Here is a 20,498-nt window from a genome sequence, read left to right as displayed (position 1 = left end):
CATTTATACTAACCCTACAGTAATCCCATATTCCCTACCACCTACCTACACTAGGGGCAATTTACTATGGCCAATTTACCTATCACCTGCAAATCTTTGGCAGTGGGAGGAAACTGAAGCTCCCAGCAAAAACCCACGTGGTCACAGGGAGAACTTGCAAACTCCGCACAGGTAGTACCCAGAATTGAACCTGAGTCCCTGGAGCTATGAGGCTGCGGTGCTAACCACTGTGCCACTGTGCCGCCCTAACTGTAACAGGGTTCCCCTTGTCCTCACTTTCCACTCTACCAGCCTCCACATCCAAAGGATCATCCTCCGCCATTTCCGCCACATCCAGCATGATGCCATACCAAATGCATCTTCCCTTCCCCTGTCAGCATTCCGAAGGGATCGTTCCCTCTGTGAAACCCTGGCCCACTCCTCCATTACCCTCAACACCTTGTCCCCTTCCCATGGCACCTTCCCATGCAATCACAAGAGGTGTAATATCTGCACTTTTACTTTCTCTCTCCTCACTATCCAAGGCCCCAAACACTTCTTTCAGGTGAAGCAGTGATTTACTTGTACTTCTTTCAATTTAGTATACTGTATTAGCTGTTCACAATGTGGTCTCCTCTACATTGGGGAGACCAAGCGCAGACTGGGTGACCGCTTTGCGGAGCACCTCCGCTCAGTCCGAAAGCATGACTCCAAGCTTTCAGTTGCTTGCAATTTCAACACACACCGCTGCTCTCATGCTCACATCTCTGTCCTGGGATTGCTGCTGTGTTCCAGTGAACATCAACACAAGCTCGAGGAACAGTATCTCATTTATCGATTAGGCACACTACAGCCTGCCGGACTGAACATTGAGTTCAATAATTTCAGAGCACGACGGGCCCCCCTTTTTATTTTCAGATATTTTTCTCTTTTTTTCTTTTTCTTTTATTTTATTTTAGTTTGTTTCATCATTCATTTTTCTTACCATGTGCCTACCCACTGCTTTTTTCATGTTTGTGCTTTGGGCCAGGGCTGTTCATTTTCCTGTCCATTAACTGTTCATTCCTGTCCACTCTGCACGAACACTGTCTTTCAGCACACCATTAACATACCATTTGCCTTTGCTCCATGACCTTCTGGTCAGTTATTCTCTGTGACCCTCTGTCCTATCAACACCTTTACTTTTGTTATCTCTTGCCCCAACCCCACTTTATTTGCTTAAAACCTATTACATTTCTAACCTTTGCCAGTTCTGATGAAGGGTCACTGACCTGAAACGTTAACTCTGCTTCTCTCTCCACAGATGCTGCCAGATCTGCTGAGTATTTCCAGCATTTCTTGTTTTTATTTCTTATTAATTGGGGTTTGCGGCCTACAACAGGTGTTTCGGAAGCCTCCCCCCGGCCCTCCCACTGGCTCCATCGCTCCCTCCGCCACTTACCAACTGCAAAGGCGACTCTTAACCACCTCCCCATCGTGCATATATTAATATATTAATTACAATAATTGTTTCGATGTAATTTGAAATAGTTTAGTTTATAAACTGAATCCTGTTTCTCTCATTGTATTTCCCATCTCAAATTTATGGCCTTATTTGTTTTCTTCCTCTGAGTCCTTAAACTCCCTCTGGCAGGGTCATGTTGCCGAGAGCTGATTGATTGTCCTGGGAAATAACAGGAAGAAGCTCAGAGGCCGGACGAGCCGAGGGAGCAGCGGCTTCTGTCAGCAACCGTGGGCTTTGAGGGCTGCAACCTGAGGTGAGTCAATGTGAACCCCTGGCAAACAATTTATCCTTTCAAATTTAAATCAGTGTTTCTTTGATCAACAAAACCGTTTCACATTTGTCACTATTTTTTCCTGCAATTCCTATTCTGAGTTTCAGATGCTTGAGTGCCAAGTGGACCAAACGTTTAAAGGTCATTCATTTCCCTCTCCGCTGTCAGTTCGAGATTGATTTCCGCCTCATTATGTATCCCTTTGTGATATTTAGAGGGAGAAACTCTTTCCTTGCTGCGCATTTATTAGTTAAAGAAACATCCTTTTCGTTACCAGTGAGCCACATTCTGTACAGGAGGAGATGCCTAGTGGCTTCAGCCTTTAAAATTCTCATGGTTTTGTTCAATTCCTTCCATGACCTCACCACACCATATCCCTGTGACCTGTTACAGCCCTCTTAATTAGGAAAAGCAGTTTCCAGTGTCAGAAGGATCAGTAAGCAGATGACACAGATTTAAGGTAATTGGCAAAAGAACCAGAGATAACGTGAGGGAAAACATTATGCAGTGAGCTGTTAAGATCTGGAATACACTGGCTGAAAAGGTGCTGGAAATAGATTCAAGAGTAACTTTCAAAAGTTTATTTCCCTCAAGTGCCTATCAAATTCCCTTTTGAAATCATTGAACATCACCAATTCTGCCACCCTGTAGCAGCAAATTCCAGGTCATTACCACTCGCTGTGTTAAAAAAAAAGTTCTTCCTCACATCCCTCCTGTATCTTTTTCTCAAAATTTTATTTCTCTGACCCCTAGTCCTTGTACCATCAGCTCATGGGAACAGCTTTTCCTTATCTAAACCTGTCATTATCTTATACACCTCGATCAGATCTTCCCTCAAAATCCTTTGCTTCAAGGAGAACATGAAGTGATCTATGACTTGAATCCCTTGTTGGGACAAAACCAAATCAGGAACACATCCCCATGAATCTCCTTTAATCGAGTTCAAACCAGACAAATTCTCAGACATTTATTTGAGTCCAAAGAATGGCACGAGCTTTCCCTCAAAGAAAGAAAACCAACAGAGAATTTTACTATCTTTCGGATAGCCAATTTCTAATATTTTTATGGCTAAGTCATAAATAATCCAGATATTGTAAGGATCTGGGAAACTAGCTTCATTACGCATCTCTCCACTTAAAGAGACACAGAGAAGGGGTTCTTGTAGTTGTATACAGAATACTACATGAGATGATTTATTAACTTTTATATATTTATTGAAGAATTTAACATGCAATAAACTTCTTAAGTGGATAAGTATATCACAATATCAAATATTACTAAGAGATGTAACACATATTCTTATTTCTAACATAGAATCCAAAAGCCTTGCTAATGTTGGAGCAAAATTATCTTAGAATATCCAGAATATCCAACAAAATTTAAAGTAAACTTGTACCTTAAATCCCCGAATAAGACATGGATGAGAAGAGTTGTTGAGGATTCAACACTCCTCAGTGTTTGCTGCAAAACCTTGTATTTATATTATTTCGAAGGTGTCATATGACTTTTGCATTAAATGTGACCTTCTTGTGTTCCCTTTTAAAATCTATATCTTTAATTTACTGTTTTACTGGAATTTGAAGTTTGTGAGCTTTTATCTGGTCAAAATGTTCATAATTGTGTTTATTTGACCTCTCTTGTTCCTGTGAGTACATTCCATTTATTGTTAATTTCCCTTTCCATGGTACCCACAGCAACCTCCGGAGCCAACCTGTCTGAACAACATAAACCAATTAAGTTTTATTGCTACCACTTACTGAAGTCACACAGAATATTTCAATGTTTGTGTTTATCTCCCAAGCCCGTGATAACAGCAATTCTGTTCTAACAGAGACCCCTGGTAACAGATTCTATTCTAACAGAGACCTTGAAATGTTTAACTCTACCATCATAAAGGGGAACTTCAGGGAGCTCTGAAAACTAACCACTTATACGATCTTGAACTCGAAAGGCATAATAAACTAACTAGTTCCAAATTCTACTTCATCAAGCCTACTATACCTATTCTGTCTTTGGCCTCCTTGTCTCGAGAAACAATGGGTAAGCGCCTGGAGGTGGTCAGTGGTTTGTGGAACAGCGCCTGGAGTGGCTATATAGGCCAATTCTAGAGTGACAGACTCTTCCACAGGTGCTGCAGATAAAATTGGTTGTCGGGGCTGTTACACAGTTGGTTCTCTCCTTGCACTTCTGTCTTTTTTCCTGCCAACTGCTAAGTCTCTTCGACTCGCCACGCTTTAGCCCCGCCTTTATGGTTGCCCGCCAGCTCTGGCGATCGCTGGCAACTGACTCCCACGACTTGTGATCAATGTCACAGGACTTCATGTCACGTTTGCAGACGTCTTTAAAGCGGAGCCATGGACGGCCGGTGGGTCTGGTACCAGTGATGAGCTCACTGTACAATGTGTCCTTGTGGATCCTGCCATCTTCCATGCGGCTCACATGGCCTGGCCATCTCAGGCGCCGCTGGCTTAGTAGGGTGTATATGCTGGGGATGTTGGCCACCTCGAGGACTTCTGTGTTGGAGATACGGTCCTGCCACCCGATGCCAAGGATTCTCCGGAGGCAGCGAAAATGCAATGAATTGAGGTGTCGCTCTTGGCTGACGTACGTTGTCCAGGCCTCGCTGCCGTAGAGCAAGGTACTGAGGACACAGGCCTGATACACTTGGACTTTTGTGTTCTGTGTCAGTGCACCATTTTCCCACACTCTCTTGGTCAGTCTGGACATAGCAGAGGAAGCCTTTCCCATGCGCTTGTTTAATTCTGCATCGAGAGACAGGTTATTGGTGATAGTTGTGCTCTCGAAGTGGTTCAAGAGTTCACCTACCTAGGCTCAACTATCACCAGTAACTATACCTAGATTCCATCACAAACAATCCCAGCTTCTCCAAACTAACCTTGTAGCTAAATTCCCTCATTCCTGGAACCATTCTGGTAAATCTCCTCTGCACCATCTGAAGGGCCTTCACATTCATCCTAAAGTGTGGTACCCAGAAATGGACACAGTACTTTACTTGTGGCATAACCAGAGATTTATAAAGGTTCAGCATAACTTCCTTGCTTTTGTCCCTGCACCACCATTGCACAGTGGCAGCAGTGTGTACCATTGACAAGATGCACTGCAGAAACTCACCAAGCCTCCTTCAACAGCACCTACCAAACCCACGACCTCCACCACCTAGAAGGACAAGGGCGCCAGAACACCACCATCTGCAAGTTTCTCTCCAAGCTGCACACCATCCTGACTTGGAACTATATCGCTGCTCCTTGGCTGTCGCTGGGTCAAAAACCTGGAACTCCCTCCCTGACAGCACTGTGGGTGTACCTATACCACATGGACTGCAGTGTTTCAATGTTTCAATAAGGTGATTCACTACCACTTTCTCAAGGGCAATTAGGGATGGGTGGCAAATGCTGGCCTTGCCAGCGACACCCAGATCCTTTGGCAGATTAAAATAAGTACTAAATATTTCTATTTATGAAGCCTGAGATCCATATGCTTTGCCCACCACTCCCTTAGTATGTCCTTTCACCCGCAACGATCTATGTGAATGAACCCCCAGGTCCCTCTGTCTCTGCACACTCTTGAGAACTGTGACATTAAGTATATATTGCCTCTTTCTATCCCTTCTGCCAAAATGCATCGTCTCATTGGAATTTAGAAGATTAAGGGGTGATTTGATTAAAGTTTTCAAGATATTAGTTGGAACTGATAGGGTAGTTGGTGAGAAATTATTTCCACTGGTCGACGAATCTAGGACTAGGGGGAATAATCTAAAACCTAGAGGCAGATCCTTCCGGAATGAAGTTAGAAACACTTCAACACACAAAGGGTGATAGAAGTTTGGAACTCTCTTCCACAAAAAACAGTTCATACTAGAACAATGTTAATTTTAAATCTGAGATTGGTAATCTTTTGTTAGCCAAAGGTATTCGGAGATATGGGGCAAAGTCAGGTACAGAGAGTTGGATCACAGATCAGCCATGATCTCAGGCTCGAGGGGCTAAATGTCCAATTCCTCGAATAAAAGAAACTTAGAGCACAGAGGGAGGCCATTCAGTCCTTTGTGCTTATGCTGGCTTTTTGAAAAAGCAAGCGTGCTTAGTCCCACACACTCACCTTTTGTTTGTAATCCTGTCAGTTCCTCATTCTCAAATACCTGTCAATTCCCTTTTCAAATTACTGATAGAAACATAGAAAATAGGAGCAGGAGTAGGCCATTCAGCCCTTCAAGCCTGCTCTGCAATTTATTATGATCATGGCTGATCATCCAACTCAGTAACCTGTTCCTGCTTTCGCCCCATACCCTTTGAACCCTTTAGACCCAACAGCTATATCTAAATCCTTCTTGAAAACATACAATGTTTTGGCCTCAACTGCTTTCTGTGGTAGCAAATTCCACAGGTTCACCACTCTCTGGGTGAAGAAATTTCTCCTCATCTCAGTCCTGAAAGGTTTACCCCGTATCCTTAGACTATGACCCCTGGTTCTGGACTCCCCCACCATCGGAAACATCCTTCCTGCATCTACCCTGTCAAGTCCTGTTAGAGTTTAATAGGTTTCTATGAGATCCCCCCTCACTCTTCTGAGTGCCGGGGCGGCACAGTGGCGCAGTGGTTAGCACCGCAGCCTCACAGCTCCAGCGACCCGGGTTCAATTCTGGGTACTGCCTGTGTGGAGTTTGCAAGTTCTCCCTGTGTCTGCGTGGGTTTTCGCCGGGTACTCCGGTTTCCTCCCACCACCAAAAGACTTGCAGGTTGATAGGTAAATTGGCCATTATAAATTGCCCCGAGTATAGGTAGGTGGTAGGAGAATATAGGAACAGGTGGGGATGTGGTAGGAATATGGGATTAGTGTAGGATTAGTATAAATGGGTGGTTGATGGTCGGCACAGACACGGTGGGCCGAAGGGCCTGTTTCAGTGCTGTATCTCTAAATAAAATAAATAAATAAAAGTCCAGCGAATATAATCCTCCAAAGCACTCTCTCAATAGCAAGAACATCCTTTCTCAGATAAGGAGACCAAAACCGCACACAATATTGCAGGTGTGGCCTCACCAAGGCCCTGTATAATTGCAGCAAGACATCCCTGTTCCTGTACTCGAATCCTCTCGCTATGAAGGCCAACATACCATTTGCCTTTTTTACCGCCTGTTGTACCTGCATGCTTACCTTCAGCAACTGGTGTACGAGAACACCCAGGTCTCGTTGCATATTCCCCTCTCTCAGTTTATAGCCATTCAGATAATAATCTGCCTTCCTGCTTTTGCTACCAAAGTGGATAACCTCACATTTATCCACATTATACTGCATCTGCCATGCATTATCCCACTCACTCAACTTGTCCAAATCACCCTGAAGCCTCTCTGCATCCTCCTCACAACTCACCCTCCCACCTAGTTTTGTGTCATTTGCAAATTTGGATATATTACATTTAATTCCCTCATCTAAATGAGCCAGGCCAGGTGGTTGACGTTTCAGTAGGGGACTACTTTGGGAATAGTGATCACAATTCCGTAAGTTTTAGAATACACATGGACAAAGATGAGAGTGGTCCTAAAGGAAGAGTGCTAAATTGGGGGAAGGCCAACTATACCAAAATTCGGCAGGAGCTGGGGAATGTAGATTGGGAGCAGCTGTTTGAAGGGAAATCCACATTTGATATGTGGAAGGCTTTTAAAGAGAGGTTGATTAGCGTGCAGGAGAGACATGTTCCTGTGAAAATGAGGGGTAGAAATGGCAAGATTAGGGAACCATGGATGACAGGTGAAATTGTGAGACTAGCTAAGAGGAAAAAGGAAGCATACATAAGGTCTAGGCGGCTGAAGAAAGACGAAGCTTTGAAAGAATATCGGGATTGTAGGCACAATCTGAAACGAGGAATTAAGAGGGCGAAAAGGGGTCATGAAATATCTTTAGCAAACAGGGTTAAGGAAAATCCCAAAGCCTTTTATTCATATATAAGGAGCAAGAGGGTAACTGGAGAAAGGATTGGCCCACTCAAGGACAAAGGAGGAAAGTTATGCGTGGAGTCAGAGAAAATGGGTGAGATTCTAAACGAGTACTTTGCATCGGTATTCACCGAGGAGAGGGACATGACGGATGTTGAGGTGAGGGACAGATGTTTGATTACTCTAGGTCAAGTCGGCATAAGGAGGGAGGAAGTGTTGGGTATTTTAAAAGGCATTAAGGTGGACAAGTCCCCAGGTCCGGATGGAATCTATCCCAGGTTTCTGTGGGAAGTGAGAGAGGAAATAGTTGGGGCCTTAACAGATATCTTTGCAACATCCTTAAACACGGGTGAGGTCCCAGAGGACTGGAGAATTGCTAATGTTGTCCCCTTGTTTAAGAAGGGTAGCAGGGATAATCCAGGTAATTATAGACCGGTGAGCCTGACGTCAGTGGTAGGGAAGCTGCTGGAGAAGATACTGAGGGATAGGATCTATTCCCATCTGGAAGAAAATGGGCTTATCAGTGATAGGCAACATGGTTTTGTGCAGGGAAGGTCATGTCTTACCAACTTAATAGAATTTTTTGAGGAAGTGACAAAGTTGATTGATGAGGGAAGGACTGTAGATGTCATATACATGGACTTCAGTAAGGCGTTTGATAAGGTTCCCCATGGTAGGCTGATGGAGAAAGTGAAGTCGCATGGGGTCCAAGGTGTACGAGCTAGATGGATAAAGAACTGGCTGGGCAACAGGAGACAGAGAGTAGCAGTGGAAGGGAGTTTCTCAAAATGGAGACGTGTGACCAGTGGTGTTCCACAGGGATCCGTGCTGGGACCACTGTTGTTTGTGATATACATAAATGATTTGGAGGAAAGTATAGGTGGTCTGATTAGCAAGTTTGCAGACGACACTAAGATTGGTGGAGTAGCAGATACTGAAGGGGACTGTCAGAGAATACAGCAGAATATAGATAGACTGGAGAGTTGGGCAGAGAAATGGCAGATGGAGTTCAATCAGGGCAAATGCGAGGTGATGCATTTTGGAAGATCCAATTCAAGAGTGAACTATACAGTAAATGGAAAAGTCCTGGGGAAAATTGATGTACAGAGAGATTTGGGTGTTCAGGTCCATTGTTCCCTGAAGGTGGCAACGCAGGTCAATAGAGTGGTCAAGAAGGCATACGGCATGCTTTCCTTCATTGGACGGGGTATTGAGTACAAGAGTTGGCAGGTCATGTTACAGTTGTATAGGACTTTGGTTCGGCCACATTTGGAATACTGCGTGCAGTTCTGGTCGCCACATTACCAAAAGGATGTGGATGCTTTGGAGAGGGTGCAGAGGAGATTCACCAGGATGTTGCCTGGTATGGAGGGCACTAGCTATGAAGAGAGGTTGAGTAGATTAGGATTATTTTCATTAGAAAGACGGAGGTTGAGGGGGGACCTGATTGAGGTGTACAAAATCATGAGAGGTATAGACAGGGTGGATAGCAAGAAGCTTTTTCCCAGAGTGGGGGATTCAATTACAAGGGGACACGAGTTCAAAGTGAAAGGGGAAAAGTTTAGGGGGGATATGCGTGGAAATTTCTTTACGCAGAGGGTGGTGGGTGCATGGAACGCTTTGCCAGTGGAGGTGGTAGACGCGGGCACGATAGCGTCTTTTAAGATGTATCTAGACAGATACATGAATGGGCAGGAAGTAAAGAGATACAGACCCTAAGAAAATAGGCGACAGGCTTAGATAGAGGATTTGGATCGGCGTAGGCTTGGAGGGCCGAAGGGCCTGTTCCTGTGCTGTAATTTTCTTTGTTCTTTGTTCTAAATCATTAGCACTGATCCCTGTGGTACCCCACTAGTCACTGCCTGCCATTCGGAAAAAGACCCATTTATCCCGACTCTTTGTTTCCTGTCCACCAACCAATTTTCTATCCATCGCAATACACTACCCCCAATCTCTTATGTGGGACTTTGTCGAAAGCTTTCTGAAAGTCCAAATGAACCACATCCACTGGCTCCCCTCATCAACTCTACTAGTTACAGCCTCGAAGAATTCTAGTCGATTTGTCAACAGTGGCGCAGTGGTTAGCACCGCAGGCTCACAGCTCCAGCGACCCGGGTTCAATTCTGGGTACTCCCTGTGTCTGCGTGGGTTTTCTCCGGGTGCTCCGGTTTCCTCCCACAGCCAAAAGACTTGCAGGTTGGTAGGTAAATTGGCCATTATAAATTACCACTACTATAGCTAGGTGGTAGGGAAATGTAGGGACAGGTGGGGATGTGGTAGGAATGTAGGATTAGTATAAATGGGTGGTTGATGGTCGGCACAGACTTGGTGGGCCGAAGGGCCTGTTTCAGTGATCTGTCTCTAAACTAAACTAAACTAAATCCATGCTGACTCTGTCCAATTCTACCTCTATTCTCTAAGTTCTCTGCTATAAAATCTTTGATAATGGACTCTAGCATTTTCCCCACTACTGACGTCAGGCTGACTGGTCTATAATTCCCTGTTTTCTCTCTACCTCCCTTTTTAAATAGTGGGATTACATTAGCGACCCTCCAATCTGTAGGAAGTGTTCCAGAGTCTATAGAATCTTGGAAGATGACCACCAATGCATCCACTATTTCTAGGGCCACCTCCTTAAGTACTCTGGGATGCATACCATCAGGCCCTGGGGTTTTATCGGCCTTCAATCCCATCAATTTCCCCAACACTATTTCTCGACTAATACTGATTTCCTTCAGTTCCTCCCTCTCACTAAACCCTGTGTTCCCCAAAATTTCTGGTATGATATTTGTGTCCTCCTTTGTGAAGACAGAACCAAAGTATGCATTTAGTTGGTCAGCCATTTCTTTGTTTCCCATAATAAATTACTCTGTTTCTGACTGTGAGGGACCTGCATTTGTTTTCACCAATCTTTTTCTCTTCACATACCTATAGAAACTTTTACAGTCAGTTTTTATGTTCCCCGCAAGCTTGCTCTCGTACTCTATTTTCTCCTTCTTAATCAATCCCTTGGTCCTCCTTTGCTGAATTCTAAACTGCTCCCAATTCTCAGGTCTGTTGTTTTTCCTGGCAAATTTATACGCCTCTTCCTTGGATCTAATGCTATCTCTAATTTCCCTTGTAAGCCATGTTTTGGCTACCTTTCCCGTTTTACTTTTGCGCCAGACAGGGATAAACAATTGTTGCAGTTCATCCGTGCGCTCTTTAAATGTTTGCCATTGCCTATCCACCGTCATCCCTTTAAGTAACATTTCCCAATCCATCATGGCCAATTCGCGCCTCATACCTTCGTAGTTTCCTTTACTAAGATTCAAGACTCTAGTCTCAGAATCAACTCTCCATCTTGATGAAGAATTCTAACATATTATGGTCGCTCATCCCCAAGGGGTCTCACACCACTGGATTGTCAATTATTCTTCTATCATTACACAATACCCAGTCTAGTTGGTTCCTCAACGTATTGGTCCAGAAAACCATCCCGTATACACTCCAAGAATTCTTCCTCTATGGTATTGTGACTAATTTGATTTGCCCAATCTATATGCAAATTTAAGTCACCCATAATTACAGATGTTCCTTTATCGCATGCATCTCTAATTTCCTGTTTAATGCCATTCCCAACATTACCACTACAGTTTGGGGGTCTATATGCAACCCCCACTAACGTTTTTTGCCCCTTAGTGTTTCTCAGCTCTACCCATACAGATTCCACATCGTCAGAGCTAATATCTTTCCTCACTATTGCGTTAATTTCCTCTTTAACCAGCAATGCAACTCCACCGCCTTTTGCTTTTTGTCTGTCCTTCCTCAATACTGAATATCCCTGGATGTTCATTTTCCATCCCTGGTCACCTTGCAGCCATGTCTCCGTAATCTGACTATATCATACCCGTTTACATCTATTTGCATGATTAATTTATCCACTTTATTGCAAATGCTCTGTGCGTCAAGGCACAAAGCCTTAAGGCTTGACTTTTTAACATTACTTGTCCCCTTCCCACTATGTTTCACTGTGGCCCTGTTTCATTCTGGCCCTTGTTTTCTCTGCCTATCACTTTTCTTATTCCCCTTACTGTCTTTTGTTCTTGTCTTTGATCCCCCCTCCTCTGACTCCTTGCAAAAGTTCCCATCCCCCTGCCATTTTAGTTTAAACCCTCCCCAACCACTCTAGCAAATACTCCCCCTAGGACATCAGTCCCGGTCCTGCCCAGGTGTAACTCGTCCAGTTTGTACTGGTCCCACCTCCCCCAGAACCGGTCCCGATGTCCCAGGAATCTGAAACCCTCCCCCTCACACCATCTCTTCAGCCACATATTCATCTGATATATCCTGCTACTTCTATTCTGACTAGCACGTGGCATTGGTAGTAATCCTGAGATCACTACCTTTGAGGTCCTACTTTTCAACTTACTTCCTAGCTCCCTATATTCTGCTTTTAGGAACACATCCTTTTTTTTACCTATGTCGTTTGTACCAATGTGTACCATGACCACTGGCTGTAAACCCTCCCCCTTCGGAATGTCCTGTAACTGCTCTGAGACATCCTTGACCCTAGCACCAGGGAGGCAACATACCATCCTGGAGTCTCTTTTGCGGCCACAGAAACACCTGTCTATTCCCCTTACAATTGAATCCCTATAACTATTGCATTCCCACACTTTTTACTCCTCCCCTGTGCAGCAGAGCCAATTGTGGTGCAACGAGTTGGGTTGTTGCTGCTTCCCCCTGAGAGGCCATTCCCCCCAACAGTATCCAAAGCAGGATATCTGTTTTGCAGGGGAATAGCCACAGGAGATTCCTGAACTGCCTGTCTAGTCCTCTTGCTCTGCCTAGTGGTCACCCACTCCCCTCCTGCCTGTGGGGTCTGAGCCTGTGGTGTGACCACTTCTCTATAGGTGCTATGCACGATACTCTCCGCCACGTGGATGCTCCACAGCATCTCCAGCTGCCGCTCCCCAGCTCCGAAACCCGGGCTTCCAGGAGCTGCAGCTGGATACATTTCCTGGTCCCGGGCACTGGAAATGTTCCCGCCTTCTGACATAGAGCACGAGGAGCACACCATGGCTTTGAACTCTCCTGCCATGACTTAACCCTTTAAATTAAATTAAACCTTCTTGAAGATCTTAATGTCCAACAATATCAGTTATTCTAGAGCCCTTCTTCCAAGGTCCTTGTTACTACAGAACTCCCTAAAAAAAAACACTACTTACTATATTTGAAGCAAACTTTAAACTTTTAAACTTTTCTTGCCTGAGATACTTACCCAGCTATTTAGAGCTATTCCCCAACAGCAGTGACTCACCAACCAATCACCTTGCAGCTCTCCTGTGACGTCACTGTTGGCTTTGTTTTTCAAAACTCTGGTGCGCTCGAGGTCCGACTGCTCTCACACAGTCCGATTGTTCTCCGCTCCTGAAGGTAAGTGAAGGCCCCGAGCCTCACGCTGGATTTATCTGCTCCCGGTTCTGGTTGCTTCCACACAGGTTCGACTGCTCTCCACTCCTGAAGGTAAGTCCTGAAGGATAGAATCAGGGTCCACCACCTTTTCAGGTGAATTGTTCCAGATTCCGTACAGAAACTGCTGAACTCAATGTTTTTATTTATTTTTTATTTTTATTTTTTATTTAGAGATACAGCACTGAAACAGGCCCTTCGGCCCACCGAGTCTGTGCCGACCAACAACCACCCATTTATACTAACCCTGCAGTAATCCCATATTCCCTACCACCTACCTACACTAGGGACAATTTACAATGGCCAATTTACCTTTCACCTGCAAGTCTTTGGCTGTGGGAGGAAACCGGAGCACCCGGCGAAAGCCCACGCGGTCACAGGGAGAACTTGCAAACTCCACACAGGCAGTACCCAGAATCAAACCCGGGTCCCTGGAGTTGAGAGGCTGCGGTGCTAACCACTGCGCCACTGTGCCGCCCCGTTGGGTCTGGAAGGTTGTAGAGTGCCTCATCGAAAGATGAGCTGCTGTTCCTCGAGCTCCCATTGAGCTTCATTAGAACAGTGCAAGAGATTGAGGACAGAGAGTTCAGAGTGGGAATGGGACAGAGAATTAAAATAGCAATCAACCGGAAACTGAGGGTCACGCTTGCAAACTGAACAGAGGTGTTCTGCAAAGTGATCTGTGTTTGGTCTCCCCAGTGGGGAGCAGACTGCATCATGAGCAGTGAATACAATATAATAAATTCAGCAAAGTACATGTAAATCACTGTTTGGTTTCATCCCACAAAACCTTGGGCATAACCCAAAGGGAGAGACTTTTTGAAGAGTAAAGGTTACAAAGTAAAGCAAATAGATTGCCGGAATATTAAATTCCAGTTATAGGGATTATTAATATTAGCAGATATAAACCCCGAATGTCGGAATTAATATGGTTCAGTCCTGGATGTGATTAACAGCAGAATCAGTCCATGCAGTCACTTGTGATATTGCTGGTACAATTAAACCCCTTTCCACACACTGAGCAGGTGAACGGCCTCCCCCAGTGAACTCACTGGGGTTTCAGCAAATCCCTTGTGTTTTTGAAGCGCCTATTACAATTGAAAAATGGTCTCTAATTACTGTGTTTTGAGTGTGACAGAAGGTCACATTCAGTACAGGCGAACAGCCTCTCTCCAGTGTGAACTCTCTGGTAAGTATAGAGGCTGGGTGACTGAGTGAATCCCTTTCCACACACTGAGCAGGTGAACGGCCTCTCTCCGGTGTGACTGCGCCAATGAGTCTCCAGCTCAGACAGGTAACTGAATTCCTTCCCACAATCCCCATATTTCCACTGTCATGAAGACCCCACCTGCCAAGAATGAGGCATATTAATTTCATCATATGAACATTAATTTTAAACTGTTGCTGGACTGAAAAGCTAAATTGTTTAAAGAAATCACTGCAGTAGCTGGAAAACATTTGCACACTAAGAGACCATTGCCTGGAGAGACAATAGAACTGCTCCCTGATCCAGTTAATCTGAATGGATTTTGATCACCAGACATTGAATGTGGCACAAGCCAGCATTCCATTCCCCCCACCCACCCCCAACTGTGGGTGTCTGCCAAGATGAAAGGAATACACAAAAACAAAGGATAATTTGATTTAAAAAAACGAGTCAAATGACTATAATAAAAGCAGGAAATGCTGGAAATACTCAGCAGGTCTGGTAGCATCTGTGAAGAGAGAAGCAGAGTTAACGTTTCAGGTCAGTGACCCTTCATCAGAACACTCTCCACAGATGCTGCCAGACTTGCTGAGTATTTCCAGCATTTCTTGTTTTTATTTCAGATCTCCAGCATTTGCAGTATTTTGCATTTAGTCACATGATTAACATGCTGGCCCAGGTTTGGTTTTGAACTGCTCACTGGACAGTTTGGGACAGATCGCAACTGAACTTGGAAGAAGAGAGCCTCTCTCCTGGCTAGTTCGCTCTCTCTCTCTCACACATGAATCTCTGAATCCACTGAAGTCACTGAAACCTCAAGAGAGAAAAGACTCCCACATCAGAACAAGTTTTAAAGCGTGCACTGGGCCCCAACAAAACAGCAAGACTTACTGGCAATCAAAGACTCTACATCGAACTCAAAGGACCGTAAATAAATCCCAGCTATTGCCTCAAACTTTTCCCCTTTATTCTTTCTACTTCTCTGTCTCTATCTGCGTGTGTTTTTATCGCGTATGCATGCTAACATGGTCGAGTATTCGTAGTCGTTAACCGAATTAGAGCTTAAGGTTCATAAATTTCCACCTTTCTTGTTTAAATCTAAGAAAACCTGTCTGGTTGATTTCTTTGTCTTACAATTGGAGAGCAGTGAACAAGGATTCACTGAGTGGGGGGAGCTAAAAACACGGTGTTTTTAAAATTAAACCCTGTTGCGGTTAAACCAGGAAAAGGCCCACAAGTGCTCTAATAATTGATTCATAAATTTCTCATGGGTTAGGGCAGTTATCTCAGGTTGAGAAAGATCTAACCCCAGCAATGTTTCTATCCCTCGCATTTGTCGTCCCGTCATTAGGGCATGGGGGGTAAGTTCAGTCGAGCTGGATACCGTGTTTCTGATTACCATCAGGATGTAGGGTTGGACCGTATACCAGGTGGAATTATTTTGCTGCACTGACTTTCTCAACATTCCCTTTAAAGTCCTGTTCATTCTTTCTACTATCCCACTTGACTGAGGGCGATAGGCTTTATGGAATTTCTGATCAATCCCCAACATAGCCATCAAACTATGCATCACTTCAGCAGTGAAGTGAGACCCTTGATCCGATTCTATGCTTCGAGGCAACCCCCATCTAGTAAAAACATTCTGCACTAAAATATCAGCAGTTACCCGTGCTGTGTTAGTCTTTGTGGGGAAAACCTCTACCCATTTAGTGAAGGTATCAATGATCCCAAATACATATTTAAATCCTCCCTTGCATGGAGGCAATGGCCCCACATAATCAATCTGCAGATTCATCTACGGCCCTTCTACTCTGGAATACTCTTCTGGCCATTTCTCTCCCTTCTGTATCTGTTTTAGTATGGGATCTTGGCTTTGTGCCTGGACCAGATCTTTAATCTTAAACTGGGAGACTATCACCACACTTATAGGGTTTGTGTCATCTCCCCTCGGATCCCAATATTTCCATGCTTTTGCTCCCATCTTTGCTAACTCATCGACCCTCTTATTTCCTTCGAGGCTCTCTTTGCTATGAGCCTTTACTTTAATGATCCCGTACAGACCTTCCCCTTTTCTTGCTGCATTTACTATCCTCTGCAGTAAGGGGGCAGACGGCAAAGGTTTTCCATCTACCGACACAAAACCTCTCGCTTCCCACAGAGGTAGGCACTCAGTTAAACTGTTACACGCATACATACTGTCAGAATAAATGTCAACTGGTGGGGGAAACATGTATGGTTGTGTCACCACAAAAGTGACCGCAGCTAGTTCTGCACCCTGCGTACTTAAACTCGTTGGTAACTGTAAGGCAATGTCTTTAATAGGTGTTCAATTCTGATCCTGTACATGTAATCCACATCCTGTCTGCCTAATCCTGTCCTCCACGTTCGAGGAACCGTCAACAAAAGTTTTGAGTGCTGGTTTGATTGCTGGCTCCTTCTCTTGTACATCCCCCCAATGATTTTGACACAAAAGGTCCCTTGAGGGCCTTTGCTGTCAAAACCTGACACTCATGGGGTTCACCCTGGTAAATTAAATTGTCTGCCAGGCACATAGTGGTCCTTGCCTTTTTTACTGAAATGTCTGTATCTTGCAAGAGTAAGGTCGACCGAGCAATACAATTCTGACTAACATCACCGTCCTCAGTCGTCCGTCCAGTAACAACTGGATAGTTACAGGGCTGAGGCCGACAATATAAGTAAAATTTTGAATCGCCCAGAAGGTGGCCAGCAAATGTTTTCACACACCATAAAAGCTCGTTCTACTGACGTTAACAAGTGCGATGCGTACGCCACTGGACAAAATCGACCATGTTTTTCCTGAAGCAATACCTCTGATAAGGTAGTATCTGTGGTCGGAACCTTGAGGGCAAAGGGTAGGGATGGGTCCGGCACCTGTAGTGCCGGGGCTGTGGCTAGTGCCTGTTTTAATTCTGCAACTGCTGATGTACACTCTGGTGTCCATACCCACTCGGAGTTCTTTTTCAGGAGGTCATACAAAGGAGCTGCCTTTAAGGCAAATCCATCGATATGGTTCCTGTAATACCCAACAAGGCCCAAAAATGATCTCAGAGCCTTAATATCTTGCAGTAGGGGGAGTTCAAGGGTTGTCTGTACTTTTGCTCTATTTCATGCTTTCCCTGTGTTATCACAATTCCCAAAGAGGAAACCTTTTCTTTCAATATCTGTGCCTTTTTCGGGTTAACTTTCACTCCAACCTCCTGGAGAAGTCAAAGGAATTTCTCCAGTAGCTCTAAATGCTCTTCCTTCCTCTCCGTTTGGAGTAATAGGTCATCCACATATTGGATCAAACATTCTGATCGGGAAAAAGGACTTAACCCCTGTGCCAACCACTGGTGGAATATTGACGGACTATTATGAAATCCCTGGAGGAGACACATCAGGTGTACTGTTATCCCTGGAACGTAAATGCAAATTTATATTGACACTCTTGTGCCAGCAGTATGGACCAGAACCCGTTACTAATATCCAACCCAGTAAACCACTTAGACTGTGGGAACTGCTTCATTATCATTGCAGGGCTCAGAGCAACAGTAGGTGCTGTCAAGGGTGCGATCTTATTTAATTCTCGATAGTAGTAAATCGCCATGATCCATCTGGTTTACAGACTCACCAAATAGGAGAGTTATTGGTGGTTGCCACTGGTCTTAACAGCCCCTGTTGTAGGAGGCTGTACCTCTATCTCCGCCTGTTTGGGGAACCCATACTGTTTCTGGGGTCGATGATCCGGCCCCTCAACTGGGATGTCCCCTGTCATCGGTCCGCAATCATGCTTGTAAGTTGCAAACACCGAATGGTGCTGCTCAATAAGTTGTTGCGCTGCCGTGTCAGCAGTCATATCCTCCGGTTTTAACTACAATTCTGCCATCGCGCAGATTCTCTCTGTGTATTGACCCGTTTGGATCATACCAGAGAAACCCTGCACGTTCGGCATGTTCCAGATGCAACAATTCACCGGATCAAAAGACAAGCCTTGTTCTCTCATTACATCTGATCCCAAAATGTTCTTCGTCGATCATCCCAACTTGACGATTGCACATGCATGCTTAAACCAATAGTATTCAAATCTGAATAGTCATGGTTTAGTTTCAATCCCTGTCTGAACATGGCCTATAAAGCCACTTAACATCACTTTATTCTGGGTATGCCAAGAGGGGTCTGTTCCTTTAGATTGGTTCAGGACCATCCGGGAACCACTGATATCCCACAAAAACATAGTGAGGTGGCCTCCTACCTCATTTTTCACCACTGGTAGCCCAAACGGATCCCACCCCACCTTTGCAAACCCACTCCACTCAGGCCTGAACCATCAATCTTCCCAGTTGGTATCTAGATCAGAATTTCAGGTGACCGACTTGGTTGACACTTCCTTCTGTCCAGCCCTTCTCCGGATTTCACCAACAGGAGCCTGTTGCTCGTGCTCCTGCTGCTGAGCCACCGGTCTCCTGGCCCCTTCCAAAGGCAACGGAGGGTACAGGGTTGGTACTCCCGGTTCCCCTTCCCTGGAATGTCGCCAGGGTGCATTACAATCACGAATGAAATGTCCTTGCTTCCCGCAATTATAACATCTGCCGATTGTGGGCAGAGGGGAATTGTTTCTGGCCATCGCTCTACCTCTCCCTACTTGTTCATCATATGTGGGTGGTGGTGGTGCCCTAGCCGTGCCGCTCAACCTTTCCTGGGTCCCTCATTTCTCCACATTGCTCCCGGCCCCCTCAGGTGGAAGGCGCTGATTTTGCCCTTTCCCTTGTCTTTATCTTTTTCCCGTTTTCCCAGGCCTCTTTCCCATACATGGGTCATATGTCGGAGAGCCCACTGTTCAGTGTGGGTTTGGTCTTCTGGATCATAACTCTCACATGCGTTCTGACTACTCTCATTAAAATGAGCTATCAATGTGCGCACCCATCTAGATGTATTATTCCCAAGATTAGCTCTGTCCAGTCCGGGCCCATAAACTCCACTGAAATTATTCCATAATTGATAGGCAAATGCCACCAGATGCTCATTCGACCCCTGCCAGCACTTGTGCAAGCCTTCCGTGGGATCCACTTTATTGCGCCTCAATGCTGCCAGTATTGCTGCCTGCATTTCATCTGGGGTACCCCCACCCCCTTGCTATGCCTGTGGCAATGCAGAGAAGAGTATGGGATTTAGATTTAGAGATACAGCACTGAAACAAGCCCTTCGGCCCACCGAGTTTGTGCCGACCATTAACCACCCATTTATACTAATCCTACACTAATCCCATATTCCTACCACTTCCTCACCTGTCCCTATATTTCCCTACCTCCTACCTATCTAAACACATTTCCAGTAATTTAATCTCCTCTCTATTGTCCAATCCATGCCGAGCCCGTAAATGGGTTATAGCGCAAAGGTAATGTGGGGTCCCCTGTTCCGTTATACTTAGGGACCTCCTTCTGCATTTCCGCCAATTGAGTGATAGTATACAGAGTAGTATATGTTAGTGTCTTTCCCCCTTGGACCTCATCTGTTCGATTAGTTATCAATGGTGCCATAGGTAAGGCCAGGGTGGGGGCCGATGGCTCAATTGGGGGTTTGGGCGGTTCAGGAGGTGGATCATCCCATGAATCATTTTCATTGTTGTGGTACCTAATGGCCTGGTCTGCCAAGTCGGTATAATTAACCTATCCACAAACACTCATATTATGCCCCTTTGTGCTGAGAGTTGAGACTGTAGTTTACTTATCTCCTGCTGACATTCGATATGATCCGCTGACCGGTACACCTGCTCCGTCTGTGAGCGGTGCATAACTGTCATTGCGGTCTGTCAGTCAGAGCATTTCTGTTCCGCTCTTGTGAGCTGTTCCTTTGCCTTGTCCACTTCCCTCTCAGCCTTATTACAACTGTACTCAGACTTTTCGACCTGAGACTGGGATGGCTTAAAAGCACCACCTGTGCTGCACTAACTGTTTGTGCCTTCAGGGCCCTATGTTGCCATTCATTCTTCCTTTTCTAACTTCTGCAACTCCTGCTTTAGACTTTCAACTTCATTCTCTTTTTCATCTAATTCCCTCATACAAGACACTATAGCAGTGGCTTTCACTAACTTAGGTGCCCGTTTGGCTGGGTGGGTACGTGCATCCTCCCAAT

At 45.0% G+C, this 20,498-nt stretch overlaps 1 protein-coding gene across 1 annotated transcript in view; it reads left to right on the top strand.

The window, feature by feature from the left end:
• The first annotated feature begins 1,606 nt into the window (after positions 1-1,606).
• Positions 1,607-20,498, top strand: part of LOC137381299 (zinc finger protein 774-like) — a 37,271-nt gene continuing 18,379 nt past the window's right edge. The window contains exon 1 of the mRNA XM_068053648.1: positions 1,607-1,736. The gene's annotated coding sequence lies outside the window, so the exon portion shown is untranslated. The remainder of the gene's footprint in view (positions 1,737-20,498) is intronic.

This window comes from Heterodontus francisci, chromosome 22, assembly GCF_036365525.1.
Source record: "Heterodontus francisci isolate sHetFra1 chromosome 22, sHetFra1.hap1, whole genome shotgun sequence".
Classification (NCBI taxonomy): Eukaryota; Metazoa; Chordata; class Chondrichthyes; order Heterodontiformes; family Heterodontidae; genus Heterodontus; species Heterodontus francisci.
This window is presented reverse-complemented; position numbering and strand designations above follow the sequence as displayed.